We start from the raw sequence: 11,925 nt of genomic DNA, 5'->3' as shown, positions 1-11,925 counted from the left end.
ATAGAAAAATGACTACAACACTTGGTATTCCTAGGCGGTCACCCATCCAAGTACTAACCAAGCCCGAGGTTGCTTAACTGCCGAGATCGAACGAGATCGGGTGCTTTCAACCTGGTATGGCCGTAGACGTTTGTTAGTCTGTTTTGACGACATTTATGAGCAATTCAAAGCATACTTTGTGCAAATAACAAAATGACTACAACACTTGGTATTCCTAGGCGGTCACCCATCCAAGTACTAACCAAGCCCGAGGTTGCTTAACTGCCGAGATCGAACGAGATCGGGTGCTTTCAACCTAGTATGGCCGTAGACGTTTGTTAGTCTGTTATGACGATCTTTATGCGCAATTAAAAGCATACTTTGTGTAAATAGAAAATTGTCTACAACACTTGGTATTCCTAGGCGGTCACCCATCCAAGTACTAACCAAGCCCGAGGTTGCTTAACTGCCGAGATCGAACGAGATCGGGTGCTTTCAACCTGGTATGGCCGTAGACGTTTGTTAGTCTGTTTTGACGACATTTATGGGCAATTCAAAGCATACTTTGGGTAAATAGAAAAATGACTACAACACTTGGTATACCCAAGAGGACACCCATCCAAGTACTAACCAAGCCCGAGTTTGCTTAACTGCCGAGATCGAACGAGATCGGGTGCTTTCAACCTGGTATGGCCGTAGACGTTTGTTAGACTGTTTTGACGACATTTATGCGCAATTCAAAGCATAACTTTGGGTAAACAGAAAAATGACTACAACACTTTGCATTCCTAGGCGGTCACCCATCCAAGTACTAACCAATCCCGAGGTTGCTAAACTGACGAGATCGAACGAGATCCGGTGCTTTCAACCTGGTATGGCCGTAGACGTTTGTTAGTCTGTTTTGACGATCTTGATGCGCAATTCAAAGCATACTTTGGGTAAATAGAAAAATGACTACAACACTTGGTATTCCTAGGAGGTCACCCATCCAAGTACTAACCAAGCCCGAGGTTGCTAAACATCCGAGATCGAACGAGATCGGGTGCTTTCAACCTGGTATGGCCGTAGACGTTTGTTAGTCTGTTTTGACGACATTTACGCGCAATTCAAAGCATACTTTGTGTAAATAGAAAAATGACTACAACGCTTGGTATTCCTAGGCGGTCACCCATCCAAGTACTAACCAAGCCCGAGGTTGCTTAACTGCCGAGATCGAACGAGATCGGGTGATTTCAACCTGGTATGGCCGTAGACGTTTGTTAGTCTGTTTTGACGACATTTATGAGCAATTCAAAGCATACTTTGTGCAAATAACAAAATGACTACAACACTTGGTATTCCTAGGCGGTCACCCATCCAAGTACTAACCAAGCCCGAGGTTGCTTAACTGCCGAGATCGAACGAGATCGGGTGCTTTCAACCTAGTATGGCCGTAGACGTTTGTTAGTCTGTTATGACGATCTTTATGCGCAATTAAAAGCATACATTGTGTAAATAGAAAATTGTCTACAACACTTGGTATTCCTAGGCGGTCACCCATCCAAGTACTAACCAAGCCCGAGGTTGCTTAACTGCCGAGATCGAACGAGATCGGGTGCTTTCAACCTGGTATGGCCGTAGACGTTTGTTAGTCCGTTTTGACGACATTTATGGGCAATTCAAAGCATACTTTGGGTAAATAGAAAAATGACTACAACACTTGGTATACCTAAGAGGACACCCATCCAAGTACTAACCAAGCCCGAGTTTGCTTAACTGCCGAGATCGATCGAGATCGGGTGCTTTCAACCTGGTATGGCCGTAGACGTTTGTTAGACTGTTTTGACGGCATTTATGCGCAATTCAAAGCATAACTTTGGGTAAACAGAAAAATGACTACAACACTTTGCATTCCTAGGCGGTCACCCATCCAAGTACTAACCAAGCCCGAGGTTGCTAAACTGCCGAGATCGAACGAGATCCGGTGCTTTCAACCTGGTATGGCCGTAGACGTTTGTTAGTCTGTTTTGACGATCTTGATGCGCAATTCAAAGCATACTTTGTGTAAATGGAAAAATGACTACAACACTTGGTATTACTAGGCGGTCACCCATCCAAGTATTAACCAAGCCCGAGGTTGCTTAATTGCCGAGATCGAACGAGATCGGGTGCTTTCAACCTGGTGTGGCCGTAGACGTTTGTTAGTCTGTTTTGACGATCATTATGCGCAATTCAAAGCATACTTTGTGCAAATAGAAAAATGACTACTACACTTGGTATTCCTAGGCGGCCACCCATCCAAGTACTAACCAAGCCCGAGGTTGCTTATCTGCTGAGATCGAACGAGATCGGGTGCTTTCAACCTGGTATGGCCGTAGACGTTTGTCAGTCTGTTATGACGATCTTTATGCGCAATTCAAAGCATACTTTGTGTAAATAGAAAAATGACTACAACACCTGGTATTCCTGGGCGATCAGCAACCAAATACTAACCAAACCCTTGGTTGCTTAACTGCCGATATCAGGTGCTTTCAACCTGGTGTGGCCGTAGACGTTTGTTAGTCTGTTTTGACGATCATTATGCGCAATTCAAAGCATACTTTGTGCAAATAGAAAAATGACTACTACACTTGGTATTCCTAAGCGGTCACCCATCCAAGTACTAACCAAGCCCGAGGTTGCTTAACTGCCGGGATCGAACGAGATCGGGTGCTTTCATCCTGGTATGGCCGTAGACGTTTGTTAGTCTGTTTTGACGACATTTACGCGCAATTCAAAGCATACTTTGGGTAAATAGAAAAATGACTACAACACTTGGTATTCCTAGGCGGTCAGCCATCCAAGTACTAACCAAGCCCGAGGTTGCTTAACTGCCGGGATCGAACGAGATCGGGTGCTTTCATCCTGGTATGGCCGTAGACGTTTGTTAGTCTGTTTTGACGACATTTACGCGCAATTGAAAGCATACTTTGTGTAAATAGAAAAATGACTACAACACTTGGTATTCCTAGGCGGTCAGCCATCCAAGTACTAACCAAGCCCGAGGTTGCTTAACTGCCGGGATCGAACGAGATCGGGTGCTTTCATCCTGGTATGGCCGTAGACGTTTGTTAGTCTGTTTTGACGACATTTACGCGCAATTCAAAGCATACTTTGTGTAAATAGAAAAATGACTACAACACTTGGTATTCCTAGGCGGTCAGCCATCCAAATACTAACCAAGCCCGAGGTTGCTTAACTGCCGGGATCGAACGAGATCGGGTGCTTTCATCCTGGTATGGCCGTAGACGTTTGTTAGTCTGTTTTGACGACATTTACGCGCAATTCAAAGCATACTTTGTGTAAATAGAAAAATGACTACAACACTTGGTATTCCTAGGCGGTCACCCATCCAAGTACTAACCAAGCCCGAGGTTGCTTAACTGCCGAGATCGAACGAGATCGGGTGCTTTCAACCTGGTATGGCCGTAGACGTTTGTTAGTCTGTTTTGACGACATTTATGAGCAATTCAAAGCATACTTTGTGCAAATAACAAAATGACTACAACACTTGGTATTCCTAGGCGGTCACCCATCCAAGTACTAACCAAGCCCGAGGTTGCTTAACTGCCGAGATCGAACGAGATCGGGTGATTTCAACCTGGTATGGCCGTAGACGTTTGTTAGTCTGTTTTGACGACATTTATGAGCAATTCAAAGCATACTTTGTGCAAATAACAAAATGACTACAACACTTGGTATTCCTAGGCGGTCACCCATCCAAGTACTAACCAAGCCCGAGGTTGCTTAACTGCCGAGATCGAACGAGATCGGGTGCTTTCAACGTAGTATGGCCGTAGACGTTTGTTAGTCTGTTATGACGATCTTTATGCGCAATTAAAAGCATACATTGTGTAAATAGAAAATTGTCTACAACACTTGGTATTCCTAGGCGGTCACCCATCCAAGTACTAACCAAGCCCGAGGTTGCTTAACTGCCGAGATCGAACGAGATCGGGTGCTTTCAACCTGGTATGGCCGTAGACGTTTGTTAGTCCGTTTTGACGACATTTATGGGCAATTCAAAGCATACTTTGGGTAAATAGAAAAATGACTACAACACTTGGTATACCTAAGAGGACACCCATCCAAGTACTAACCAAGCCCGAGTTTGCTTAACTGCCGAGATCGATCGAGATCGGGTGCTTTCAACCTGGTATGGCCGTAGACGTTTGTTAGACTGTTTTGACGGCATTTATGCGCAATTCAAAGCATAACTTTGGGTAAACAGAAAAATGACTACAACACTTTGCATTCCTAGGCGGTCACCCATCCAAGTACTAACCAAGCCCGAGGTTGCTAAACTGCCGAGATCGAACGAGATCCGGTGCTTTCAACCTGGTATGGCCGTAGACGTTTGTTAGTCTGTTTTGACGATCTTGATGCGCAATTCAAAGCATACTTTGTGTAAATGGAAAAATGACTACAACACTTGGTATTACTAGGCGGTCACCCATCCAAGTATTAACCAAGCCCGAGGTTGCTTAATTGCCGAGATCGAACGAGATCGGGTGCTTTCAACCTGGTGTGGCCGTAGACGTTTGTTAGTCTGTTTTGACGATCATTATGCGCAATTCAAAGCATACTTTGTGCAAATAGAAAAATGACTACTACACTTGGTATTCCTAGGCGGCCACCCATCCAAGTACTAACCAAGCCCGAGGTTGCTTATCTGCTGAGATCGAACGAGATCGGGTGCTTTCAACCTGGTATGGCCGTAGACGTTTGTCAGTCTGTTATGACGATCTTTATGCGCAATTCAAAGCATACTTTGTGTAAATAGAAAAATGACTACAACACCTGGTATTCCTGGGCGATCAGCAACCAAATACTAACCAAACCCTTGGTTGCTTAACTGCCGATATCAGGTGCTTTCAACCTGGTGTGGCCGTAGACGTTTGTTAGTCTGTTTTGACGATCATTATGCGCAATTCAAAGCATACTTTGTGCAAATAGAAAAATGACTACTACACTTGGTATTCCTAAGCGGTCACCCATCCAAGTACTAACCAAGCCCGAGGTTGCTTAACTGCCGGGATCGAACGAGATCGGGTGCTTTCATCCTGGTATGGCCGTAGACGTTTGTTAGTCTGTTTTGACGACATTTACGCGCAATTCAAAGCATACTTTGGGTAAATAGAAAAATGACTACAACACTTGGTATTCCTAGGCGGTCAGCCATCCAAGTACTAACCAAGCCCGAGGTTGCTTAACTGCCGGGATCGAACGAGATCGGGTGCTTTCATCCTGGTATGGCCGTAGACGTTTGTTAGTCTGTTTTGACGACATTTACGCGCAATTCAAAGCATACTTTGTGTAAATAGAAAAATGACTACAACACTTGGTATTCCTAGGCGGTCAGCCATCCAAGTACTAACCAAGCCCGAGGTTGCTTAACTGCCGGGATCGAACGAGATCGGGTGCTTTCATCCTGGTATGGCCGTAGACGTTTGTTAGTCTGTTTTGACGACATTTACGCGCAATTCAAAGCATACTTTGTGTAAATAGAAAAATGACTACAACACTTGGTATTCCTAGGCGGTCAGCCATCCAAATACTAACCAAGCCCGAGGTTGCTTAACTGCCGGGATCGAACGAGATCGGGTGCTTTCATCCTGGTATGGCCGTAGACGTTTGTTAGTCTGTTTTGACGACATTTACGCGCAATTCAAAGCATACTTTGTGTAAATAGAAAAATGACTACAACACTTGGTATTCCTAGGCGGTCACCCATACAAGTACTAACCAAGCCCGAGGTTGCTTAACTGCCGAGATCGAACGAGATCGGGTGCTTTCAACCTGGTATGGCCGTAGACGTTTGTTAGTCTGTTTTGACGACATTTATGAGCAATTCAAAGCATACTTTGTGCAAATAACAAAATGACTACAACACTTGGTATTCCTAGGCGGTCACCCATCCAAGTACTAACCAAGCCCGAGGTTGCTTAACTGCCGAGATCGAACGAGATCGGGTGCTTTCAACCTAGTATGGCCGTAGACGTTTGTTAGTCTGTTTTGACGACATTTATGCGCAATTCAAAGCATACTTTGGGTAAATAGAAAAATGACTACAACACTTGGTATTCCTAGGAGGTCACCCATCCAAGTACTAACCAAGCCCGAGGTTGCTAAACATCCGAGATCGAACGAGATCGGGTGCTTTCAACCTGCTATGGCCGTAGACGTTTGTTAGTCTGTTTTGACGACATTTACGCGCAATTCGAAGCACACTTTGTGTAAATAGAAAAATGACTACAACACTTGGTATTCCTAGGCGGTCACCCATCCAAGTACTAACCAAGCCCGAGGTTGCTTAACTGCCGTGATCGAACGAGATCGGGTGCTTTCAACCTGGTATGGCCGTAGACGTTTGTTAGTCTGTTTTGACGACATTTATGAGCAATTCAAAGCATACTTTGTGCAAATAACAAAATGACTACAACACTTGGTATTCCTAGGCGGTCACCCATCCAAGTACTAACCAAGCCCGAGGTTGCTTAACTGCCGAGATCGAACGAGATCGGGTGCTTTCAACCTAGTATGGCCGTAGACGTTTGTTAGTCTGTTATGACGATCTTTATGCGCAATTAAAAGCATACTTTGTGTAAATAGAAAATTGTCTACAACACTTGGTATTCCTAGGCGGTCACCCATCCAAGTACTAACCAAGCCCGAGGTTGCTTAACTGCCGAGATCCAACGAGATCGGGTGCTTTCAACCTGGTATGGCCGTAGATGTTTGTTAGTCTGTTTTGACGACATTTATGGGCAATTCAAAGCATACTTTGGGTAAATAGAAAAATGACTACAACACTTGGTATACCTAAGAGGACACCCATCCAAGTACTAACCAAGCCCGAGTTTGCTTAACTGCCGAGATCGAACGAGATCGGGTGCTTTCAACCTGGTATGGCCGTAGACGTTTGTTAGACTGTTTTGACGACATTTATGCGCAATTCAAAGCATAACTTTGGGTAAACAGAAAAATGACTACAACACTTGGTATTCCTAGGCGGTCACCCATCCAAGTTCTAACCAAACCCGAGGTTGCTTAACTTCCGAGATCGAACGAGATCGGGTGCTTTCAACCTGGTATGGCCGTAGACGTTTTTTAGTCTGTTTTGACGACATTTATGGGCAATTCAAAGCATACTTTGTGCAAATAGTAAAATGAATACAACACTTGGTATTCCTAGGCGGTCACCCATCCAAGTACTAACCAAGCCCGAGGTTGCTTAACTGCCGAGATCGAACGAGATCGGGTGCTTTCAACCTGGTATGGCCGTAGACGTTTGTTAGTCTGTTTTAACGACATTTATGGGCAATTCAAAGCATACTTTGTGCAAATAGTAAAATGACTACAACACTTGGTATTCCTAGGCGGTCACCCATCCAAGTACTAACCAAGCCCGAGGTTGCTTAACTGCCGAGATCGAACGAGATCGGGTGCTTTCAACCTGGTATGGCCGTAGACGTTTGTTAGTCTGTTTTAACGACATTTATGGGCAATTCAAAGCATACTTTGTGCAAATAGTAAAATGACTACAACACTTGGTATTCCTAGGCGGTCACCCATCCAAGTACTAACCAAGCCCGAGGTGCTTAACTGCCGAGATCGAACGAGATCGGGTGCTTTCAACCTGGTATGGTCGTAGACGTTTGTTAGTCTGATATGACGATCTTTATGCGCAATTCAAAGCATACTTTGTATAAATAGGAAAATGACTACAACACTTGGTATTCCTAGGCGGTCACCCATCCAAGTACTAACCAAGCCCGAGGTTGCTTAACTGCCGAGATCGAACGAGATCGGGTGCTTTCAACCTGGTATGGCCGTAGACGTTTGTTAGACTGTTTTGACGACATTTATGCGCAATTCAAAGCATACTTTGGGTAAACAGAAAAATGACTACAACACTTGGTATTCCTAGGCGGTCACCCATCCAAGTACTAACCAAGCCCGAGGTTGCTTAACTGCCGAGATCGAACGAGATCGGGTGCTTTCAACCTGGTATGGCCGTAGACGTTTGTTAGTCTGTTTTGACGACATTTATGGGCAATTCAAAGCATACTTTGTGCAAATAGTAAAATGACTACAACACTTGGTATTCCTAGGCGGTCACCCATCCAAGTACTAACCAAGCCCGAGGTTGCTTAACTGCCGAGATCGAACGAGATCGGGTGCTTTCAACCTGGTATGGCCGTAGACGTTTGTTAGTCTGTTTTGACGACATTTATGAGCAATTCAAAGCATACTTTGTGCAAATAGCAAAATGACTACAACACTTGGTATTCCTAGGCGGTCACCCATCCAAGTACTAACCAAGCCCGAGGTTGCTTAACTGCCGAGATCGAACGAGATCGGGTGCTTTCAACCTGGTATGGCCGTAGACGTTTGTTAGTCTGTTTTAACGACATTTATGGGCAATTCAAAGCATACTTTGTGCAAATAGTAAAATGACTACAACACTTGGTATTCCTAGGCGGTCACCCATCCAAGTACTAACCAAGCCCGAGGTTGCTTAACTGCCGAGATCGAACGAGATCGGGTGCTTTCAACCTGGTATGGCCGTAGACGTTTGTTAGTCTGTTTTAACGACATTTATGGGCAATTCAAAGCATATTTTGTGCAAATAGTAAAATGACTACAACACTTGGTATTCCTAGGCGGTCACCCATCCAAGTACTAACCAAGCCCGAGGTTGCTTAACTGCCGAGATCGAACGAGATCGGGTGATTTCAACCTGGTATGGCCGTAGACGTTTGTTAGTCTGTTATGACGATCTTTATGCGCAATTCAAAGCATACTTTGTATAAATAGGAAAATGACTACAACACTTGGTATACCTAGGCGGTCACCCATCCAAGTACTAACCAAGCCCGAGGTTGCATAACTGCCGAGATCGAACGAGATCGGGTGCTTTCAACCTGGTATGGCCGTAGACGTTTGTTAGACTGTTTTGACGACATTTATGCGCAATTCAAAGCATACTTTGGGTAAACAGAAAAATGACTACAACACTTGGTATTCCTAGGCGGTCACCCATCCAAGTACTAACCAAGCCCGAGGTTGCTTAACTGCCGAGATCGAACGAGATCGGGTGCTTTCAACCTGGTATGGCCGTAGACATTTGTTAGTCTGTTTTGACGACATTTATGGGCAATTCAAAGCATACTTTGTGCAAATAGTAAAATGACTACAACACTTGGTATTCCTAGGCGGTCACCCATCCAAGTACTAACCAAGCCCGAGGTTGCTTAACTGCCGAGATCGAACGAGATCGGGTGCTTTCAACCTGGTATGGCCGTAGACGTTTGTTAGTCTGTTTTGACGACATTTATGAGCAATTCAAAGCATACTTTGTGCAAATAGCAAAATGACTACAACACTTGGTATTCCTAGGCGGTCACCCATCCAAGTACTAACCAAGCCCGAGGTTGCTTAACTTCCGAGATCGAACGAGATCGGGTGCTTTCAACCTGGTATGGCCGTAGACGTTTGTTAGTCGGTTATGACGATCTTCATGCGCAATTCAAAGCATACTTTGTATAAATAGCAAAATGACTACAACACTTGGTATTCCTAGGCGGTCACCCATCCAAGTACTAACCAAGCCCGAGGTTGCATAACTGCCGAGATCGAACGAGATCGGGTGCTTTCAACCTGGTATGGCCGTAGACGTTTGTTAGACTGTTTTGACGACATTTATGCGCAATTCAAAGCATACTTTGGGTAAACAGAAAAATGACTACAACACTTGGTATTCCTAGGCGGTCACCCATCCAAGTACTAACCAAGCCCGAGGTTGCTTAACTGCCGAGATCGAACGAGATCGGGTGCTTTCAACCTGGTATGGCCGTAGACGTTTGTTAGTCTGTTTTGACGACATTTATGGGCAATTCAAAGCATACTTTGTGCAAATAGTAAAATGACTACAACACTTGGTATTCCTAGGCGGTCACCCATCCAAGTACTAACCAAGCCCGAGGTTGCTTAACTGCCGAGATCGAACGAGATCGGGTGCTTTCAACCTGGTATGGCCGTAGACGTTTGTTAGTCTGTTTTGACGACATTTATGAGCAATTCAAAGCATACTTTGTGCAAATAGCAAAATGACTACAACACTTGGTATTCCTAGGCGGTCACCCATCCAAGTACTAACCAAGCCCGAGGTTGCTTAACTGCCGAGATCGAACGAGATCGGGTGCTTTCAACCTGGTATGGCCGTAGACGTTTGTTAGTCTGTTTTAACGACATTTATGGGCAATTCAAAGCATACTTTGTGCAAATAGTAAAATGACTACAACACTTGGTATTCCTAGGCGGTCACCCATCCAAGTACTAACCAAGCCCGAGGTTGCTTAACTGCCGAGATCGAACGAGATCGGGTGCTTTCAACCTGGTATGGCCGTAGACGTTTGTTAGTCTGTTTTAACGACATTTATGGGCAATTCAAAGCATATTTTGTGCAAATAGTAAAATGACTACAACACTTGGTATTCCTAGGCGGTCACCCATCCAAGTACTAACCAAGCCCGAGGTTGCTTAACTGCCGAGATCGAACGAGATCGGGTGATTTCAACCTGGTATGGCCGTAGACGTTTGTTAGTCTGTTATGACGATCTTTATGCGCAATTCAAAGCATACTTTGTATAAATAGGAAAATGACTACAACACTTGGTATACCTAGGCGGTCACCCATCCAAGTACTAACCAAGCCCGAGGTTGCATAACTGCCGAGATCGAACGAGATCGGGTGCTTTCAACCTGGTATGGCCGTAGACGTTTGTTAGACTGTTTTGACGACATTTATGCGCAATTCAAAGCATACTTTGGGTAAACAGAAAAATGACTACAACACTTGGTATTCCTAGGCGGTCACCCATCCAAGTACTAACCAAGCCCGAGGTTGCTTAACTGCCGAGATCGAACGAGATCGGGTGCTTTCAACCTGGTATGGCCGTAGACATTTGTTAGTCTGTTTTGACGACATTTATGGGCAATTCAAAGCATACTTTGTGCAAATAGTAAAATGACTACAACACTTGGTATTCCTAGGCGGTCACCCATCCAAGTACTAACCAAGCCCGAGGTTGCTTAACTGCCGAGATCGAACGAGATCGGGTGCTTTCAACCTGGTATGGCCGTAGACGTTTGTTAGTCTGTTTTGACGACATTTATGAGCAATTCAAAGCATACTTTGTGCAAATAGCAAAATGACTACAACACTTGGTATTCCTAGGCGGTCACCCATCCAAGTACTAACCAAGCCCGAGGTTGCTTAACTTCCGAGATCGAACGAGATCGGGTGCTTTCAACCTGGTATGGCCGTAGACGTTTGTTAGTCGGTTATGACGATCTTCATGCGCAATTCAAAGCATACTTTGTATAAATAGCAAAATGACTACAACACTTGGTATTCCTAGGCGGTCACCCATCCAAGTACTAACCAAGCCCGAGGTTGCATAACTGCCGAGATCGAACGAGATCGGGTGCTTTCAACCTGGTATGGCCGTAGACGTTTGTTAGACTGTTTTGACGACATTTATGCGCAATTCAAAGCATACTTTGGGTAAACAGAAAAATGACTACAACACTTGGTATTCCTAGGCGGTCACCCATCCAAGTACTAACCAAGCCCGAGGTTGCTTAACTGCCGAGATCGAACGAGATCGGGTGCTTTCAACCTGGTATGGCCGTAGACGTTTGTTAGTCTGTTTTGACGACATTTATGGGCAATTCAAAGCATACTTTGTGCAAATAGTAAAATGACTACAACACTTGGTATTCCTAGGCGGTCACCCATCCAAGTACTAACCAAGCCCGAGGTTGCTTAACTGCCGAGATCGAACGAGATCGGGTGCTTTCAACCTGGTATGGCCGTAGACGTTTGTTAGTCTGTTTTGACGACATTTATGAGCAATTCAA

The 11,925-nt window shown here is 44.7% G+C and overlaps 56 non-coding genes and 7 pseudogenes across 56 annotated transcripts; all 63 read right to left on the bottom strand.

Moving 5' to 3' along the window:
• Positions 1–9: 9 nt before the first annotated feature.
• Positions 10–128, bottom strand: LOC145893079 (5S ribosomal RNA). Its single transcript, XR_014401456.1, has one exon. It is a non-coding gene; the product is annotated as a 5S ribosomal RNA (ribosomal RNA).
• A 65-nt stretch (positions 129–193) lies between these two features.
• Positions 194–312, bottom strand: LOC145891022 (5S ribosomal RNA). Its single transcript, XR_014399838.1, has one exon. It is a non-coding gene; the product is annotated as a 5S ribosomal RNA (ribosomal RNA).
• A 65-nt stretch (positions 313–377) lies between these two features.
• On the bottom strand, positions 378–496 carry LOC145892913 (5S ribosomal RNA). Its single transcript, XR_014401299.1, has one exon. It is a non-coding gene; the product is annotated as a 5S ribosomal RNA (ribosomal RNA).
• Positions 497–561: 65 nt separating this feature from the next.
• LOC145891755 (5S ribosomal RNA) lies at positions 562–680 on the bottom strand. The gene has a single exon (XR_014400529.1). It is a non-coding gene; the product is annotated as a 5S ribosomal RNA (ribosomal RNA).
• A 66-nt stretch (positions 681–746) lies between these two features.
• On the bottom strand, positions 747–865 carry LOC145892695 (5S ribosomal RNA; annotated as a pseudogene).
• A 65-nt stretch (positions 866–930) lies between these two features.
• On the bottom strand, positions 931–1,049 carry LOC145891534 (5S ribosomal RNA). The gene has a single exon (XR_014400320.1). It is a non-coding gene; the product is annotated as a 5S ribosomal RNA (ribosomal RNA).
• A 65-nt stretch (positions 1,050–1,114) lies between these two features.
• On the bottom strand, positions 1,115–1,233 carry LOC145891358 (5S ribosomal RNA). The gene has a single exon (XR_014400155.1). It is a non-coding gene; the product is annotated as a 5S ribosomal RNA (ribosomal RNA).
• A 65-nt stretch (positions 1,234–1,298) lies between these two features.
• Positions 1,299–1,417, bottom strand: LOC145891021 (5S ribosomal RNA). Its single transcript, XR_014399837.1, has one exon. It is a non-coding gene; the product is annotated as a 5S ribosomal RNA (ribosomal RNA).
• A 65-nt stretch (positions 1,418–1,482) lies between these two features.
• LOC145892901 (5S ribosomal RNA) lies at positions 1,483–1,601 on the bottom strand. The gene has a single exon (XR_014401288.1). It is a non-coding gene; the product is annotated as a 5S ribosomal RNA (ribosomal RNA).
• Positions 1,602–1,666: 65 nt separating this feature from the next.
• On the bottom strand, positions 1,667–1,785 carry LOC145892287 (5S ribosomal RNA). The gene has a single exon (XR_014401027.1). It is a non-coding gene; the product is annotated as a 5S ribosomal RNA (ribosomal RNA).
• A 66-nt stretch (positions 1,786–1,851) lies between these two features.
• LOC145892533 (5S ribosomal RNA) lies at positions 1,852–1,970 on the bottom strand (annotated as a pseudogene).
• Positions 1,971–2,035: 65 nt separating this feature from the next.
• On the bottom strand, positions 2,036–2,154 carry LOC145892485 (5S ribosomal RNA; annotated as a pseudogene).
• Positions 2,155–2,219: 65 nt separating this feature from the next.
• LOC145892322 (5S ribosomal RNA) lies at positions 2,220–2,338 on the bottom strand. Its single transcript, XR_014401060.1, has one exon. It is a non-coding gene; the product is annotated as a 5S ribosomal RNA (ribosomal RNA).
• A 238-nt stretch (positions 2,339–2,576) lies between these two features.
• LOC145892266 (5S ribosomal RNA) lies at positions 2,577–2,695 on the bottom strand. Its single transcript, XR_014401009.1, has one exon. It is a non-coding gene; the product is annotated as a 5S ribosomal RNA (ribosomal RNA).
• Positions 2,696–2,760: 65 nt separating this feature from the next.
• Positions 2,761–2,879, bottom strand: LOC145892190 (5S ribosomal RNA). Its single transcript, XR_014400943.1, has one exon. It is a non-coding gene; the product is annotated as a 5S ribosomal RNA (ribosomal RNA).
• Positions 2,880–2,944: 65 nt separating this feature from the next.
• LOC145892189 (5S ribosomal RNA) lies at positions 2,945–3,063 on the bottom strand. Its single transcript, XR_014400942.1, has one exon. It is a non-coding gene; the product is annotated as a 5S ribosomal RNA (ribosomal RNA).
• A 65-nt stretch (positions 3,064–3,128) lies between these two features.
• Positions 3,129–3,247, bottom strand: LOC145892439 (5S ribosomal RNA; annotated as a pseudogene).
• Positions 3,248–3,312: 65 nt separating this feature from the next.
• LOC145893078 (5S ribosomal RNA) lies at positions 3,313–3,431 on the bottom strand. Its single transcript, XR_014401455.1, has one exon. It is a non-coding gene; the product is annotated as a 5S ribosomal RNA (ribosomal RNA).
• A 65-nt stretch (positions 3,432–3,496) lies between these two features.
• Positions 3,497–3,615, bottom strand: LOC145891012 (5S ribosomal RNA). Its single transcript, XR_014399829.1, has one exon. It is a non-coding gene; the product is annotated as a 5S ribosomal RNA (ribosomal RNA).
• Positions 3,616–3,680: 65 nt separating this feature from the next.
• Positions 3,681–3,799, bottom strand: LOC145891808 (5S ribosomal RNA). The gene has a single exon (XR_014400581.1). It is a non-coding gene; the product is annotated as a 5S ribosomal RNA (ribosomal RNA).
• Positions 3,800–3,864: 65 nt separating this feature from the next.
• On the bottom strand, positions 3,865–3,983 carry LOC145892890 (5S ribosomal RNA). Its single transcript, XR_014401277.1, has one exon. It is a non-coding gene; the product is annotated as a 5S ribosomal RNA (ribosomal RNA).
• Positions 3,984–4,048: 65 nt separating this feature from the next.
• On the bottom strand, positions 4,049–4,167 carry LOC145892286 (5S ribosomal RNA). Its single transcript, XR_014401026.1, has one exon. It is a non-coding gene; the product is annotated as a 5S ribosomal RNA (ribosomal RNA).
• Positions 4,168–4,233: 66 nt separating this feature from the next.
• LOC145892531 (5S ribosomal RNA) lies at positions 4,234–4,352 on the bottom strand (annotated as a pseudogene).
• A 65-nt stretch (positions 4,353–4,417) lies between these two features.
• LOC145892484 (5S ribosomal RNA) lies at positions 4,418–4,536 on the bottom strand (annotated as a pseudogene).
• Positions 4,537–4,601: 65 nt separating this feature from the next.
• Positions 4,602–4,720, bottom strand: LOC145892321 (5S ribosomal RNA). Its single transcript, XR_014401059.1, has one exon. It is a non-coding gene; the product is annotated as a 5S ribosomal RNA (ribosomal RNA).
• Positions 4,721–4,958: 238 nt separating this feature from the next.
• On the bottom strand, positions 4,959–5,077 carry LOC145892264 (5S ribosomal RNA). Its single transcript, XR_014401007.1, has one exon. It is a non-coding gene; the product is annotated as a 5S ribosomal RNA (ribosomal RNA).
• A 65-nt stretch (positions 5,078–5,142) lies between these two features.
• On the bottom strand, positions 5,143–5,261 carry LOC145892188 (5S ribosomal RNA). The gene has a single exon (XR_014400941.1). It is a non-coding gene; the product is annotated as a 5S ribosomal RNA (ribosomal RNA).
• Positions 5,262–5,326: 65 nt separating this feature from the next.
• LOC145892187 (5S ribosomal RNA) lies at positions 5,327–5,445 on the bottom strand. The gene has a single exon (XR_014400940.1). It is a non-coding gene; the product is annotated as a 5S ribosomal RNA (ribosomal RNA).
• Positions 5,446–5,510: 65 nt separating this feature from the next.
• Positions 5,511–5,629, bottom strand: LOC145892438 (5S ribosomal RNA; annotated as a pseudogene).
• A 65-nt stretch (positions 5,630–5,694) lies between these two features.
• On the bottom strand, positions 5,695–5,813 carry LOC145891049 (5S ribosomal RNA). Its single transcript, XR_014399864.1, has one exon. It is a non-coding gene; the product is annotated as a 5S ribosomal RNA (ribosomal RNA).
• A 65-nt stretch (positions 5,814–5,878) lies between these two features.
• On the bottom strand, positions 5,879–5,997 carry LOC145891019 (5S ribosomal RNA). Its single transcript, XR_014399836.1, has one exon. It is a non-coding gene; the product is annotated as a 5S ribosomal RNA (ribosomal RNA).
• Positions 5,998–6,062: 65 nt separating this feature from the next.
• On the bottom strand, positions 6,063–6,181 carry LOC145892128 (5S ribosomal RNA). Its single transcript, XR_014400885.1, has one exon. It is a non-coding gene; the product is annotated as a 5S ribosomal RNA (ribosomal RNA).
• A 65-nt stretch (positions 6,182–6,246) lies between these two features.
• On the bottom strand, positions 6,247–6,365 carry LOC145891447 (5S ribosomal RNA). Its single transcript, XR_014400237.1, has one exon. It is a non-coding gene; the product is annotated as a 5S ribosomal RNA (ribosomal RNA).
• A 65-nt stretch (positions 6,366–6,430) lies between these two features.
• LOC145891017 (5S ribosomal RNA) lies at positions 6,431–6,549 on the bottom strand. The gene has a single exon (XR_014399834.1). It is a non-coding gene; the product is annotated as a 5S ribosomal RNA (ribosomal RNA).
• A 65-nt stretch (positions 6,550–6,614) lies between these two features.
• Positions 6,615–6,733, bottom strand: LOC145891080 (5S ribosomal RNA). The gene has a single exon (XR_014399894.1). It is a non-coding gene; the product is annotated as a 5S ribosomal RNA (ribosomal RNA).
• Positions 6,734–6,798: 65 nt separating this feature from the next.
• On the bottom strand, positions 6,799–6,917 carry LOC145892024 (5S ribosomal RNA). Its single transcript, XR_014400787.1, has one exon. It is a non-coding gene; the product is annotated as a 5S ribosomal RNA (ribosomal RNA).
• A 66-nt stretch (positions 6,918–6,983) lies between these two features.
• On the bottom strand, positions 6,984–7,102 carry LOC145891835 (5S ribosomal RNA). The gene has a single exon (XR_014400607.1). It is a non-coding gene; the product is annotated as a 5S ribosomal RNA (ribosomal RNA).
• A 65-nt stretch (positions 7,103–7,167) lies between these two features.
• Positions 7,168–7,286, bottom strand: LOC145891107 (5S ribosomal RNA). Its single transcript, XR_014399920.1, has one exon. It is a non-coding gene; the product is annotated as a 5S ribosomal RNA (ribosomal RNA).
• Positions 7,287–7,351: 65 nt separating this feature from the next.
• Positions 7,352–7,470, bottom strand: LOC145893077 (5S ribosomal RNA). Its single transcript, XR_014401454.1, has one exon. It is a non-coding gene; the product is annotated as a 5S ribosomal RNA (ribosomal RNA).
• Positions 7,471–7,535: 65 nt separating this feature from the next.
• Positions 7,536–7,653, bottom strand: LOC145891724 (5S ribosomal RNA). Its single transcript, XR_014400500.1, has one exon. It is a non-coding gene; the product is annotated as a 5S ribosomal RNA (ribosomal RNA).
• A 65-nt stretch (positions 7,654–7,718) lies between these two features.
• On the bottom strand, positions 7,719–7,837 carry LOC145893076 (5S ribosomal RNA). Its single transcript, XR_014401453.1, has one exon. It is a non-coding gene; the product is annotated as a 5S ribosomal RNA (ribosomal RNA).
• Positions 7,838–7,902: 65 nt separating this feature from the next.
• LOC145893075 (5S ribosomal RNA) lies at positions 7,903–8,021 on the bottom strand. The gene has a single exon (XR_014401452.1). It is a non-coding gene; the product is annotated as a 5S ribosomal RNA (ribosomal RNA).
• A 65-nt stretch (positions 8,022–8,086) lies between these two features.
• On the bottom strand, positions 8,087–8,205 carry LOC145893074 (5S ribosomal RNA). Its single transcript, XR_014401451.1, has one exon. It is a non-coding gene; the product is annotated as a 5S ribosomal RNA (ribosomal RNA).
• Positions 8,206–8,270: 65 nt separating this feature from the next.
• Positions 8,271–8,389, bottom strand: LOC145893073 (5S ribosomal RNA). The gene has a single exon (XR_014401450.1). It is a non-coding gene; the product is annotated as a 5S ribosomal RNA (ribosomal RNA).
• A 65-nt stretch (positions 8,390–8,454) lies between these two features.
• LOC145893072 (5S ribosomal RNA) lies at positions 8,455–8,573 on the bottom strand. Its single transcript, XR_014401449.1, has one exon. It is a non-coding gene; the product is annotated as a 5S ribosomal RNA (ribosomal RNA).
• A 65-nt stretch (positions 8,574–8,638) lies between these two features.
• Positions 8,639–8,757, bottom strand: LOC145891011 (5S ribosomal RNA). The gene has a single exon (XR_014399828.1). It is a non-coding gene; the product is annotated as a 5S ribosomal RNA (ribosomal RNA).
• Positions 8,758–8,822: 65 nt separating this feature from the next.
• Positions 8,823–8,941, bottom strand: LOC145891953 (5S ribosomal RNA). Its single transcript, XR_014400719.1, has one exon. It is a non-coding gene; the product is annotated as a 5S ribosomal RNA (ribosomal RNA).
• A 65-nt stretch (positions 8,942–9,006) lies between these two features.
• On the bottom strand, positions 9,007–9,125 carry LOC145893071 (5S ribosomal RNA). The gene has a single exon (XR_014401448.1). It is a non-coding gene; the product is annotated as a 5S ribosomal RNA (ribosomal RNA).
• Positions 9,126–9,190: 65 nt separating this feature from the next.
• LOC145893070 (5S ribosomal RNA) lies at positions 9,191–9,309 on the bottom strand. The gene has a single exon (XR_014401447.1). It is a non-coding gene; the product is annotated as a 5S ribosomal RNA (ribosomal RNA).
• Positions 9,310–9,374: 65 nt separating this feature from the next.
• On the bottom strand, positions 9,375–9,493 carry LOC145893093 (5S ribosomal RNA). The gene has a single exon (XR_014401469.1). It is a non-coding gene; the product is annotated as a 5S ribosomal RNA (ribosomal RNA).
• A 65-nt stretch (positions 9,494–9,558) lies between these two features.
• Positions 9,559–9,677, bottom strand: LOC145891386 (5S ribosomal RNA). The gene has a single exon (XR_014400181.1). It is a non-coding gene; the product is annotated as a 5S ribosomal RNA (ribosomal RNA).
• A 65-nt stretch (positions 9,678–9,742) lies between these two features.
• Positions 9,743–9,861, bottom strand: LOC145893068 (5S ribosomal RNA). Its single transcript, XR_014401445.1, has one exon. It is a non-coding gene; the product is annotated as a 5S ribosomal RNA (ribosomal RNA).
• A 65-nt stretch (positions 9,862–9,926) lies between these two features.
• On the bottom strand, positions 9,927–10,045 carry LOC145893067 (5S ribosomal RNA). Its single transcript, XR_014401444.1, has one exon. It is a non-coding gene; the product is annotated as a 5S ribosomal RNA (ribosomal RNA).
• A 65-nt stretch (positions 10,046–10,110) lies between these two features.
• Positions 10,111–10,229, bottom strand: LOC145893066 (5S ribosomal RNA). Its single transcript, XR_014401443.1, has one exon. It is a non-coding gene; the product is annotated as a 5S ribosomal RNA (ribosomal RNA).
• Positions 10,230–10,294: 65 nt separating this feature from the next.
• On the bottom strand, positions 10,295–10,413 carry LOC145893065 (5S ribosomal RNA). Its single transcript, XR_014401442.1, has one exon. It is a non-coding gene; the product is annotated as a 5S ribosomal RNA (ribosomal RNA).
• A 65-nt stretch (positions 10,414–10,478) lies between these two features.
• On the bottom strand, positions 10,479–10,597 carry LOC145891010 (5S ribosomal RNA). The gene has a single exon (XR_014399827.1). It is a non-coding gene; the product is annotated as a 5S ribosomal RNA (ribosomal RNA).
• A 65-nt stretch (positions 10,598–10,662) lies between these two features.
• On the bottom strand, positions 10,663–10,781 carry LOC145891952 (5S ribosomal RNA). Its single transcript, XR_014400718.1, has one exon. It is a non-coding gene; the product is annotated as a 5S ribosomal RNA (ribosomal RNA).
• A 65-nt stretch (positions 10,782–10,846) lies between these two features.
• LOC145893063 (5S ribosomal RNA) lies at positions 10,847–10,965 on the bottom strand. The gene has a single exon (XR_014401441.1). It is a non-coding gene; the product is annotated as a 5S ribosomal RNA (ribosomal RNA).
• Positions 10,966–11,030: 65 nt separating this feature from the next.
• Positions 11,031–11,149, bottom strand: LOC145893062 (5S ribosomal RNA). The gene has a single exon (XR_014401440.1). It is a non-coding gene; the product is annotated as a 5S ribosomal RNA (ribosomal RNA).
• A 65-nt stretch (positions 11,150–11,214) lies between these two features.
• Positions 11,215–11,333, bottom strand: LOC145893081 (5S ribosomal RNA). Its single transcript, XR_014401457.1, has one exon. It is a non-coding gene; the product is annotated as a 5S ribosomal RNA (ribosomal RNA).
• A 65-nt stretch (positions 11,334–11,398) lies between these two features.
• Positions 11,399–11,517, bottom strand: LOC145891385 (5S ribosomal RNA). Its single transcript, XR_014400180.1, has one exon. It is a non-coding gene; the product is annotated as a 5S ribosomal RNA (ribosomal RNA).
• A 65-nt stretch (positions 11,518–11,582) lies between these two features.
• On the bottom strand, positions 11,583–11,701 carry LOC145893061 (5S ribosomal RNA). Its single transcript, XR_014401439.1, has one exon. It is a non-coding gene; the product is annotated as a 5S ribosomal RNA (ribosomal RNA).
• A 65-nt stretch (positions 11,702–11,766) lies between these two features.
• Positions 11,767–11,885, bottom strand: LOC145893060 (5S ribosomal RNA). The gene has a single exon (XR_014401438.1). It is a non-coding gene; the product is annotated as a 5S ribosomal RNA (ribosomal RNA).
• Between the last annotated feature and the right edge of the window lie 40 nt (positions 11,886–11,925).

This window comes from Ascidia mentula, chromosome 2, assembly GCF_947561715.1.
Source record: "Ascidia mentula chromosome 2, kaAscMent1.1, whole genome shotgun sequence".
In the NCBI taxonomy this organism is placed as follows: Eukaryota; Metazoa; Chordata; class Ascidiacea; order Phlebobranchia; family Ascidiidae; genus Ascidia; species Ascidia mentula.
The sequence above is the reverse complement of the archived record's forward strand: the minus strand, read 5'-3'. Positions and strand labels throughout refer to the sequence as shown.